This window comes from Rattus norvegicus, chromosome 3 (genome assembly GCF_021556685.1).
Source record: "Rattus norvegicus strain SHRSP/BbbUtx chromosome 3, alternate assembly SHRSP_T2T, whole genome shotgun sequence".
Taxonomy (NCBI): Eukaryota; Metazoa; Chordata; class Mammalia; order Rodentia; family Muridae; genus Rattus; species Rattus norvegicus.
In genome coordinates this window covers 129199681-129212514 of record NC_141536.1, presented here as the reverse complement: position 1 = coordinate 129212514, position 12834 = coordinate 129199681, and the positions used below count along the sequence as shown (strand labels likewise).

At 39.4% G+C, this 12834-nt stretch overlaps 1 protein-coding gene across 9 annotated transcripts in view; it reads right to left on the bottom strand.

Annotated features, from left to right (window-relative positions):
* Positions 1-12834, bottom strand: part of Macrod2 (mono-ADP ribosylhydrolase 2) — a 2026216-nt gene that overhangs the window by 221235 nt on the left and 1792147 nt on the right.

Here is a 12834-nt window from a genome sequence, read left to right as displayed (position 1 = left end):
TACAATGGTATGATAATCTATAGATTACAGAGTCTGGGATTTGGGAAGAGGAGGAATGAGGAGTAAGTGGACAAATTCCAAAAGTTGTTCTGGATGTGTTGAGTTGAAGATGGCTAAGACTTCAAGCTAGGCCTAGATTATATACTGGTCTATAGTAAAGAGAGCTGTGCCAGATACACAGGCAGCAGGAAATCAGAAGATAGAAAATTCACTGGAAAAATGATATTTAAGTATCCTAAGGGCTCCCAAATATCATGGAAATTTATGTGATCAAATACATGCTAGGTATTAGTAGTCACGGTCATCCCATTAAAGAGGTCCTAGGTCTGGATGTGGTGGTATAATCCCATGATCCTGACACTTTGGAGTCAGATGCAGGAGGATTGTCACACATTGGAAAACAATTTAGAATACATGGTGAATTCATCTAGGACTATTACATAAAGGGAGACCTGCTGAGAAGAAGGAGGGGAAGGAAAAGAGGAGAAGGGAGAGGATGAAGAGGAAGAGAAGAAGAAAAGGAGGAGGAGGAGAGAAGGAAGAGGAGGAGAAAGAGGAGGAGGAGGAGGTGCCAACTGATTATAAAAACCTCACCGGGGTTGGGGATTTAGCTCAGTGGTAGAGCGCTTGCCTAGCAAGCACAAGGCCCTGGGTTCGGTCCCCAGCTCCGAAAAAAAGAAAAAGAAAAAAGAAACCTCACCAAAAATTATTTCATAGGAAAGGATGGGACAGTTCTGTGATTGTTGTAATCCATGAAATCAATAACAAGTGAAGGAGACAAAGGGCAGGGCCATGTGGCTGAGAGGAGTCCAGTTTGTCCATATCAGCGACAGAACATAGGTTAGGGAATTTTGAGCTACTTTCTTGATTACTCTTTATTCTTTCTTCTGGAGCTTTTTTGGAATTTCCTCATTAATATACTATTGCTCAAAAGAAATTCACTTTCCTTATGCTTGCCTCTATGCTTTCAAATAAAAAACAGTAAACTGTTGAAGGGCCAAAGCCCCGTACTACAGTCTTTTTAAAGACACCACTTTATGCCCTGCTCCAAGTGGCATTGAGAAAGTTTCTGTTTTTCCAGAACTTTCTAATAAGATCACACCCTACTTAGTCAGGGTGCATGTTCCCTTGTCTGCTCTGGTGTTTATCAGCATGCCCTGCCCTCACTGCACACTCAACCCACCTGAAGGGACCGATTGCTTTCTGCCTGTGCCTGGTGCCTGTGCCTCCATTCAGGTTGCTTGGTTACAGCAACACTACATTGGATATTCACTGAATGCACAATGTGTTTGCAGCTTTGAAGGCCCATCAAGTGGAAATAGTTAGTACTCTATCCTAAGAAGGCAATGAACTCATTTGTGTCACATTACCCGGTGCATGCCTTGTAGAGTTCTAAATGTCAACGTGATCTGCACAGTAAATGGGCACAATTGTCATGCCACGCCCCTCTAAGTGATTATCGTTAAGGCAATGTTCACATTCATTCACTCTAGCTTTTCTATATACAAGATGTGCCATTTGGAGAGGGACACAAAGCAAATCAGACTGGGTAAATGGGCTTTTGATCTTGTCTTTGGTTCATTTACTTTCTCAAAGAGTACTGGTACATAAGCTTTTATCAGTGCTATAGCAGATTTTTAATTTGGTCCCTTAAAAATAATCAGATTTGCTGGGTGTGGTGGTTCACCAGTTTATGCTAGCACTGGAGAGGCGGACACAGCCAGGTCGCTGTAAGTTTAATGCCAGCTTAGTCTACATTGTGAATTTGCCTGCCAGCTACAGATACACAGTGACACTTCTTTTCTTTTTCAAGGCAGATTTATTACCTTACAGTTTATAGGGTAAAAGTTCAACAAGGATACAATTATGCTAAAGTCAAACTGTAAAGCAGAGCTTCACTGCTTTCTGGAAACTGGGAAGGGGGAATATTTCCTTAGTTTGTAGCCTGTAGAAGCACTTACACGCCACAGCTCATAGTTCTCTCTCTCCATCTTCATATTCAACAATGCTGCATCTTTCTGAACATTTATATGTAAGCATATCTATTGATTCTCTCCTCCTGTCCCTTCCAGTCTTAAAGATCCTTAGACCTGATCCATCTAAAAATCCCAGAGAAATACTGTTATCTTAAGTTTGCTGATTGCAAATTGAGCTGAACCTTTACTTTCTGTGTTCAATGTAACCTAACACCTAAGGTGTGGGGTTTAGGATATACACAGCATATTTTAAAGTTGGGGGTTCTCTTAATACCTAATATACTTGGAAATTCAGGAGCAGATGGTATTGTTAGAAAGAATGTCTTGAGAGTAATATTAACAACAATTCTATTAGAATTTAGCCAGTCTCCTAAAAGTTTACCACAATCATCTTTGAGGTTTTGGTTGATGAATCCATTATTTTTTAAATAGTTTTTTTAAAAGAAGAAGAAGAAGAGGAAGAGGAAGAAGAGGAAGAGGAAGAAGAAGAAGAAGAAGAAGAAGAAAAAAGAAGAAGAAGAAGAAGAAGAAGAAGAAGAAGAAGAAGAAGAAGAAGAAGAAGAAGAAGAAGCCTCCAATCTTTTCTCCCTACATTCTCTATGTGTATATAAAATTTCTTTCCCATTATTTTGGTTATAAAAATAATATAACAAAAACAAATGATGAACTACAAAACTATTTGCAGCATATATTTAAAAGTGTTAAGGTCTTTAATATACAAAGACATCTTATAGACCAACAAGTCAAGAATGTAATGCCAATAAAAATATATTGGATATAATCAGTACTTTTGCACCAGAAAATTGTAGATCTAAAACTGGGGAGATGGGTTAGTAGGTAAACGTACTTGTGACATAGCCTATGTTTGGTCTCTGCAACCTATATGAAGATAGAAGGAGAGAGCTAACTCCATAAAGTTACTCTCTGACCTTCATGCATCTTCCATAGTATGTGGATGTATACACATGCCCCCATGTGTACACAGACACAGACACACACACACACACACACACACACACACACACACACAAGAAAATTGGAAATAAGTAATTGAAAGAATGAATAAATCATATGGATAATAAAAATGTAGTTTCCCACTAATTATCTTAGTTAATATAGAAAAACAATAACATCAAAACACAAGACTCTGCTCCATTGAGAAGTGCAGGAGAAAGAGTTCTCATTGGCTGCTCACTGGAATGTAAGTAGGTTGTGTAACAGTAGTCATGGCTGTTTATGGTTTTGTCTGTAGAAATGGGAATCCCTGCAGTTGTGTAATTCACGGCACTTGTCTACAGGGCTGCAAAAACAGGGAGCAATTTGAAAACTCCCAGCAAAGGTGTCTTGCTTTTGAATGAATTTTCAAAGTGCAATTTCACTTTTTAAAAGTATTGAAAATAAGAGAGAGTGTAAAATATTTACCCATAAAGATGATTCCCTCAAGTTGCAAATACCAAATGGTTTGCAAAAATAGTCCCACATTCAGGATAAGGCTTTGAGTAAACTTTGGGTCCATTAAAATAAAATAATTGAAGAATATACGATGACAACCAAAAACATTACAATAACAATATCTGTGTTGAGTGACAGGAAGGAAGAAATACATCAGAATTTCTGGTTGTATACATGTTCTATTTCTAAAGACCAAGAGGATATTTTCTTTCTGCTTGTGTGCTTTTAAAATAAAAATATCTATGATTTTTCTGTGTGAAGGTGTATTTTCTTAGAACAGTGATCACAAAAGCTAAACTGTGTAATTTTCATTTTTCTCAAGATTGAAGCAAACACATAAGTGTATATATTTTAAATTTTGTGATCCTCAGTCTACACACCTGTCCATGTAACTGCTTTCAAGCTTTCCTTGTGTTGGCCTTGGTCTTAACTCATGCTTGCACTTGACAAGTCTGAAAGCCAGAAATGTACACCACATGCATGAAGTCTCACATCTGAGATTGTACCAGCTATTTCTGCTGGTGACAAGCCCCACAGTTTTCTTTTTCCGTATGCCACAAATGCTTGCCTCTGTGGAAATGGTCACTAGGCCTTGATTATGTTTCTCTGAAACTTGCCACCTTGACATCACTGCTGCTTTCAAGTCTCTGCCTTCCAAACATTAGACTATCAAGGCAAGAGAAAGAAAAGAAAGCCTTACTGTCTCATGGCAGATGTTTCATTGTTGTTCTTGGGCAATTGATCAGAAGGAAAGAGGACCCCTGAAGACCCAGTGTAACTGGCAAGATTCCACTTACCCTGAAACTGTAGCATACTATCGCAAAAAGGTGTGTTAATTTGGGGACAGAAAATTAACTTTAGGATTGCTATGGGGAGAAACATTGTACAGTAAGAAGGCTTGAGGTGAGTGACTTTGGCTTCACAGCTTCTCTCTGCTGCCATCGCTATAAATACAGGTGCTGTTCCTGTGACATTAGACTGGTGTCAGAAGGCCAGTTTTCAAGTCATGGGCAAAGCTACACCTTTTGTTGTTGTTTGTTTGTTTCAGAGTGGGTTGTATGCGATCTAGGCTTGCCTCAGACTTGAGATACTCCTGCTTTGTTGTCCTGAATTTTGGGATTAGAGGATTGTACTCTCATTTGCAGCTTAATTCCTGTTCTATGTAGGTGTTTCTCTATTTAGGGTGGGTTACATTCTGGTAGCTTCATTACAAATTGTAAGGACTTCTAGTCAAAATGCATTTAGGAAATTAGCTTGGCCATATAGTTCACTCCGGAATACCAGTCATGTCCTCTCAACATGACAGAGCTAATCAGCTGTTGATGATGCCATTGCTCAGCATGATAAGAGGAGGACAGCATCAGAATTAAAATTTTGAAATAAAGGTTATATTAAATGCCTGGTTCCATTTTTTTACCTGCATAAAGTCAAAATGTTCAACACAGATAGATGGGAACCATCTACATAAAATTTACTATGTTTCTTCTTAACTGAAAGATGTCGAGTCCTAATTGCTAATTTTGAGAAGACTGTGCACACATTTGTGAGAGTAAGTTTTATTTGCTCTAATAATTGATGTCTCCAAGGCTTATCGTCTCTGTTTGTTAACCTAGGCCTAGACCTGGAAACTTCTAGACTCTACAATCATATCTACATTTAGAATGTTTTTCTCCTCTGAGACTTGCTGCTGAATAAGCTCACCCTTTCTTATTCGTTTGGAATTCTAACTGGCTGGTTCAACTCAGCTGTTTTGGTGCAAACTCCTCTCCAAGCTGACTGATTAAATCTGGCTTCTCTCTCAGCCTCTCCTGACTTGCTCTGCTTGGTCTCAAACTAAGTCTGTCAGGATGTTCTATTCTGGCTCCTTTGCATTTTTTGGCTTGTTCTTCCTTTTAAACCTTCCTGTATTACTGTCCCAGAAAATTGCCTCCTTCCTCTCTCTGTGATGCCCCACAAGTAGCTTCCCTTTCTTCTCTCTTCTTGTGAGAGTCGGGAATATCTTATTATGTCAAATCTTTGTCTTCGATCCATCACTTTTTCTGCTACTCAACTAGACATTATTTTCAAACTAACTTTACCTTCATTGTTTGAGATTAAAAGTGTGTACTATGGGCATGTCTGTATTCCACCCAGAGGTATTAAAGGGTTAAACCATAACCTGAAAGAGTGTTTTTCAGTAAATCTCAGTGTAACACAATCTCAGGGTTTGCAGTGTGATCAAATATTCTGAAACACATTCCTTTCAGAGATTCACAAACTGGAAACAATCTTTCTGCTTGGCTTCACCATTTTTCTAATCCCCAGGTCACTTGCTTTCTCGGTTGCTTATAAAACACTAGACCTTTCTTCTCTGCTCCAGTTCATGCCCTTCATGAACTTTGCCCCCAACAAATCCCATACTCCTAGACAGTTTGCCTTGACTTCCTGACTACCACAAACACACAGCTATCATACTTGATGCCCTGCTGCCACAATGTTACAAGTGTTCTTACCACCCTTGCATCTTCAAACTTAAGGACTCTGTGTGTGTGTGTGTGTGTGTGTGTGTGTGTGTGTGTGTGTGTGTGTCACAGCAACTGTAAAAAGTTTAACCCATCTAGACAAAGGAGTCTGAGAAAGGCATCAGCAAGCAAACCACACTGAAATAAAACCAATGCAAAGGTAAAGATACTCAGCATCCTGAATGAGAAGAGGGCCGATTACAGCAGGCAGAGCTGTTAAGCCTTTGCACATCTGGACTCTGTATGCTGTTCCAGGGAGCTGCCCTGCACACTGTAGGTTTAGGATTATCTGTAAGCTCTGCCCACCAGACAATAGTAGTCTTCTCTCACATTTATGAAAGACAGAAATATCTCAAGATATCCCTATAGGACAAAATCATTCATGGATGGAGATCACTGTAGTTAACTAATATAGACCTTTCACAACTCAGGGTATCTGGGGTGGGTTTCAAGCTCTAAACATTGACAAAGTTATAAAAATTTCAATTATGTATTGTTATATAAGAAAAAATAACAAAGACTTACACTCGACAAAATTTGACTTCCATTTCTCCACCAGAAACTTTCTTCTTTCCTCTTAGAGTTAATGGAAAGTATACATGATAAATTCTACACATTTTAAAATATGAACCTTTCATATAAAGAACAAAGAGATTCTGAGCTGAGTCACAGAAAGATTACTTGCTTTAGGCCATGTAGCAGTGCACTGTAACTATAAATTATTTGCAACCGAAGTGTATGATAATTCCATAAAGCTGCCATATTCTGCTTCCAAATAATCCTCTGGAAGGAAAAAGTCAACCATGATTCACCTCACAGCAAGAACTCAAATTGTTATGGAAATCTTTGCTGAGTTCTCTTCTTTGCAATTTCTTTACATTTTTCTGATAGACACAGTCATGGGCTCAGTTATGTCCCCTCTAACATTTGATTAAACTCCTTCTGCCCTGTACCTTTGAATGAGGTACTGGTAAATTCAATTTATTTTAGGATATAGAGTTTTAAAAGTGCAATTAAATAAAGTGATATCATGAGAGTGGGGTCCTTTTCTAATGTGACAAGTTTTCTTACACAAGGAGAAAGACAGATCACAAGGCACCCATAGGGATGGCCATATGAAGATGGGTATATGATCATGAACATGCCCAGGAGGCCTCAGAACATGCCAATCCTGCCAACATCCTGATCTTTAAGTTCCAGACTCCAGCAATGTGATAAAAACCAACCACTCTATGATACTTCATTTCTGCAGATGATGTATCTTCTCCTTTGTCAGCCTGTGAGAGCTTTCACTTCTGAGTTGTTTCTCACTTACCTCATTGCTCAGATGATCTAGAGACAGATAAGTTTTGAGATCACCAATGAACACCAGTTTGACTCATTAGGAATGTTTCCATGAGTGCATTTATAGATATTGGAAGAGAAGCACGATGGTTTTAAGAAGCAATGAGCAACAAGCCATTTAAGGATGAGACTTCCTTAGTGTTCTGAGCACATCTTGTCAAGGGACCACAGACTTCTCTGACTATGCTGTGGAGAGGACTTGTCTATTACCTCTTGGGCAATGACAGATGCTGGTCTCAGCTTGAATATATTGCTGCCTCCCAGCAGCATGCCCTGTTTATTCAAGTATGGTTCATTTTCTAGAACTAAAAGTAGAGTGTCAGGTTATAAAATAGAGAAACTGACCTGCCATCCATTTTCAGGCCTTGCATGAGCTGTCTGAAATACCATTGCGTGCCATCCCCTTTGGCTTCCTTAAAACGCATACCTCCATTATGGGTGTTTGCTATTTGTTTTCTTGTTCTTTATCCTACTGACCCCAAACCAAACACACCCCACAGAGGTTGGTCCAGTTCAAACCTAATGACCCACAACAAAATCTCATAAATAATTTTCCCTTTCATGAATGTTTGCTCAAAATAGCAAATCCACCAATCTCTTGAGAAAGTCCAAGGGACCTTAAGAAAGACCTAGTCCTAACTCCTCTTTACCTCTCCTACCCATGGCCATGTGAGAGGAGGGGACCTTAATTGAGAAAGGACCCCCAGAAGAATGGGCTGAAAGCAAAGCCTGTGTGTTACTCGCTTAATTAGTGATCAATGGGGGAGGAAACTCCACGGTAGATGTGGGCATTCCTTGGCTGGTAGTCCTGGGTTCTATAAGCAAGTAAGCTGAGAAAGTCATGCTGAACAAGTCAGTAAGCAGCAACCTGTTGCCATGGTCTTTGCCTCAGTTTGTACCTTCAGGTCCCTGCTCAGTTTGAGCTCTTGCTTTGGCTTCCTTCAATGAACAATGATTTGGGATATATAAGTCAAGTATGCCCTTTACTCCACAAGTTACTTTGGGTCATAGTGTTTCATCAGAACAAAAATAACTCTAAGATACCACCCATGTGCTCCCTGAGATTCCTCCTGCCCTAGCATCTTTCTCTGTACCCACAACCCTTCTGTACCTGAGCATAGCATTTTCCTGTTGTTTCTTATATTTTGATTTCATTCCCTGCTGTACCTTACACATATGCAAATGTTATCTTGGCTAAGGGCCCCTACCAATGCTGACAAACTGAGAATGTGCGATGGTACAATAGTTAAAGGTGCTTGCAGCCAAGTGTGATTACCTGAGTTCGATCCCTGCTTGGACCCATGTGGTAGAAAGAATTGACACCTGCAAGTTGTTCTGACCTCCGTGGTGTGTGTGTGTGTGTGTGTGTGTGTGTGTGTGTGTGTGTGTGTACACAGAGAGCAAATAAATACATGATTCAAGACAGTAAACGTCAAGAACATCATCGCAATAAACATCACAACACAGCAATAATGTGGGGTTTTGGTGTCTGCGGATGGGATGGATCCCTAGGTGGGGCGGTCTCTGGATTGCCTTTCCTTCAGTCTCCATTCCATTTTTTTGTCTCTCTTTTTCTGTAGAAAGGAACATTTCTGGATTAAAAATTTTGAGCTGTGTGGGTGGCCCCATCCCTCAAATGGGGGCTATCCCTATCCACTGGAGGTGGTCTCCACAGGTTGTATCACCCCTTTGTTGGGTATTTCCGCTAAAGCCATCACCATTGGGTCCTGGGAGCCTCTTGCTTCCCCAGAGTCTGGGACTTTCTAGTGGCCCTCAGTTCCCCATCTCTCACTGCTCCATGTTTCTATTCAATTTTCTGACCCTCTGTACTTCTCTCCTGACTCTTCCATGGGAGCCTGATATGGCTGTTCCCTGAGAGGTTCTGCTAGCACCTGACCAATACAGATGCAGATATTCATAGACAACCATTGCATCCTAGGGACCCCAATTGAAGACCCAGGGAAAGGAAAAAAGGAGCTGAAGGGAATTGCAACCCCATATGAAGAACAATATGAACTAACTGGATCACGCAGAACTCCCAGGGGCTAAACCACCAATCAAAGAATATACATGGAGAGAGCCATGAGTCCAGATACATATGTAGCATAGGATGACCTTATTTGGGAACTATGAGAGGGGAGGGAGGCTTGATGCTCCAGTGTGTAGGGGGATGCTACAAGGGTAAGGCAGGAGTGGGTAAGTGGGTGGAGGAGCACCCTCACAGAGACAAAGGGGAGGAGGAGAGAGGGGATAGGATGGGGTGTTTGTAAAGGGGTAACCAGGAAGGCAGATATCATTGGAAATGTAAATGAATAAAATGGTTAATAAAAAGAAAATGATAAACTGCATAACAATACCATAAAAAGTGTTATCTATGTCCATTAAAATCACAATACAGAATTAATATGATAGTTATGTTTTTAGAAATTTATCATGAGAATTAACTGATTAGACCACATAAAGGAATGGTGTCTGGTTGAAAAAAGATTCCCTATATTATTCTTAGAGGGAATATTATAAGTTTTATCTTATGCTGAAGTCCTGGCTTGGGAGAAGATAGTGCTGATGGTGTGACCCTTTAACAGTTCTCCACATTGCAGTGACCCACAACTGTAAAATTATTTCCTTGTTACTTCATAATTTTGCTACTGTTGTAAATCACAATGTTAAGTATCTGATATACAGGATATCTAATATGCAGCCACTGTGAGGGTAGTTTGACCCCCCAAAAGGGTCATGACCCAAAGACAGAACCACTGGTCTAAAAAGAGACACATGTATTTTTCCCATTAGCTCTCAGACTGCCACATTTATTTATTTATTTATTTATTTATTTATTTATTTATTCATTCATTCATTCATTCATTCATTTACTCATTCACTTACTTTCAAAGTAAATATGCTCAATATATATACAGGGGTTGGAACTCAAAGTTGACTTCCAAAGAAAAGGTACAAAGTTGCCCAAAAGTGGACCAAGGGACAAAGAACTCTGTCAGGTCCAGAACATGTGGGGTTTTTATACCCCACCCCCAAATCCTTGTTTTATGTTCTGATTCATTTTCTTACACAAGTAGGTACTCGTTAAGACCCCATTTTCCTTAGAACAGAGAGAACAGAGAGAATAGAGAGAACAGAGAGAACCTGGTGCCCAGGTCCCCTTCCTTTACTATAAGACAAAATAGTCTGCTTCATGATTAAGCTCACATGCATCTAGCCTCTGTCTCAGGGCTTTCTATAAAGTGTAAGACAGCCTCAGGCACAAAGAGAAGGAAATTGTACTTTTTTACCCCCACCCCAGACCATTTTGGCTAAACTATGAACAAATTCATTTTTCTTTGCCAATTTTCTAATTTAATTGGAATGCAGGCAAATCAACAGTAGGATTTTGGTTCTAAGTGTCTAGTAAAAATAGAGGCTATGAACGCAGGAAGTTCAGGGTGCTGCTTCTGATTTTAACTTGCATTGTTTTCTCCTGCTCTTTGTCTCAGATTTCTTGTAGACTATATAATCTTGAAATCAAAGTATCTCTATGCGAAGTAGTTTGTTTTTCTAGAAATATGACTTTTGTGAACGATTATACCTTTGAGTTGGGAAAGGTAAAACTTCTGGTTAGAGATAGTCTGGGAAATATATATGGCAAGCTAGAAAAAAATCATATTCTAATCAAAGATGGTATGTTATGAATGAGGAATAAATTCAAATTAATGACCAATAATATATACAATTTTTATCAGCAGTCACATGTTCTGTTAGACAGTCTTTATTTCACATTTCAAACATAGGATTTATAAGTGTTTGATACTGTAACATTGCATAAATATGCTGGGACTATTGGAGGTTTTGACATTCAGTTTGAAGTGCATTTACTATTATAATCTTGTGTGATGGTTTATATCTGCTTGACCAAAGGAGTGGCACTATTAGCAGGTTTGACCTTGTTGGAGTAGGTATGTTACTCTGGGTTTGGGCTTTAAGACCCTTGCCTGAGCTGCCTGGAAGCCAGTCTTCCAACAGTCTTCAGATGAAGATGTAGAACTCTCAGCTCATCCTGCACCATGCCTGCCTGGATGCTGCCACCTGTAAGCCAGCCCCAATTAAATGTTGTCCTTATAAGACTTGCCTTGGTCATGGTGTCTGTTCACAGCAGTAAAACCCTAACTCAGACATCACGCAACGGAAATAATTTCATGAACATGGTGTGCTTTGAAATACTTACGTGAAACTGAGAATAATTTTGTTATTATTTTACTTGTAGAAATACTGAGATGAGTTTTTGGATCCATATAAAGCAGCAAATGTTTCAAATGATAATTTGTTTGCAATTAACAATTAAATGACAATTGTTATTAACCTTTGACCCCCAAGTCTTTCTCACGTTTTTAAAATTTGCAGTGAGATATCTGTGTCCTGTAGTTTTGTAAATACCTTCTGACTGATAACACATTAAAATGACTATGATATCATTATTTCTAAACATCTTGAAGTATCTAAAGTTAGCTCATAAGCAGATACTCACCAGGCACGAGTATATTTACATTACATAGACTTTATATAAAAGTTATAATTTTTCAGAATGAACACTTCTTTTAAGGAATAGTCAGAAATACAAGCACCTCTGAACTCACTCAGGTCAGTCCTACTGAAAATCAGGAGAATACACAGAAAGAGGAGATTGAAACAGAAAAGAGGTTCCCAGGATATGGTGAGAAGCATGTATTAAACTGATCTCATCTTGGCAACTGCTTATTAAGTAGCAATTAGTGCCTTGTCCTATAAGGTATTGAGATACTGAAACATACAAATAGAGAGGGGGAGGGATTAGAGCCACAATAAGCCTCTATCAGAGGGCAGAAGGGAGTCCAAGGAATTTACTTCATGTTTTAGTAAAGGAAAACAGTGAATTTTTAAAATCAGATTTGTTAATTGTTACATTAGGGAAAGATCTGAAGAACTTGGTCTATCTAGAGCATCTGCAGAGAAGTGACATTGTTCTTGTTTTTATTTTGAACCACTACCTGCTCTAGCTACCCAAGTCCTGCTAAACTCTGGGTGGGGCATGCTCTTTCTTGCTTGGCTGTGAAGGTCTGCTTTAGAAGAATGTATACCTATACCTTTCATTCTCTCCTTTTCACCCACTATAGTCACTAGTCATTGCTCATTGCCAGCAAAACCACCTCAAATGGAGATGAAAGCTGAAAAAGCAAAGAAAAGGATTAGGAAAAAAAAGCAAGCTCTCCACAACTCAGCCACTAACACTGTCCACAGAAGCTTGAAATTCCCTACAAGCAGTTCTTAACACAGCTAAGGAAAGCACTCCAGGCACCATGACCATAAAAGTAACAAGGCATTAAACAAGCCACAGCCTAACAGGCTTTAAGAGGGAGGATGGGAAGAAATATTCAAATTACCAACTAAGGGCACATTCAATTCTAAATCCATTACTCAAGGTTCTTTAGTAACCCCCAGGCCTCTCTGGCATTGTAAGAAGTGTGAAGGGAGGTGAATGACAGTCGTTCTCAGATTGCCCTAGAAAAGACCAGGCAATTGTTGCAGTTCAA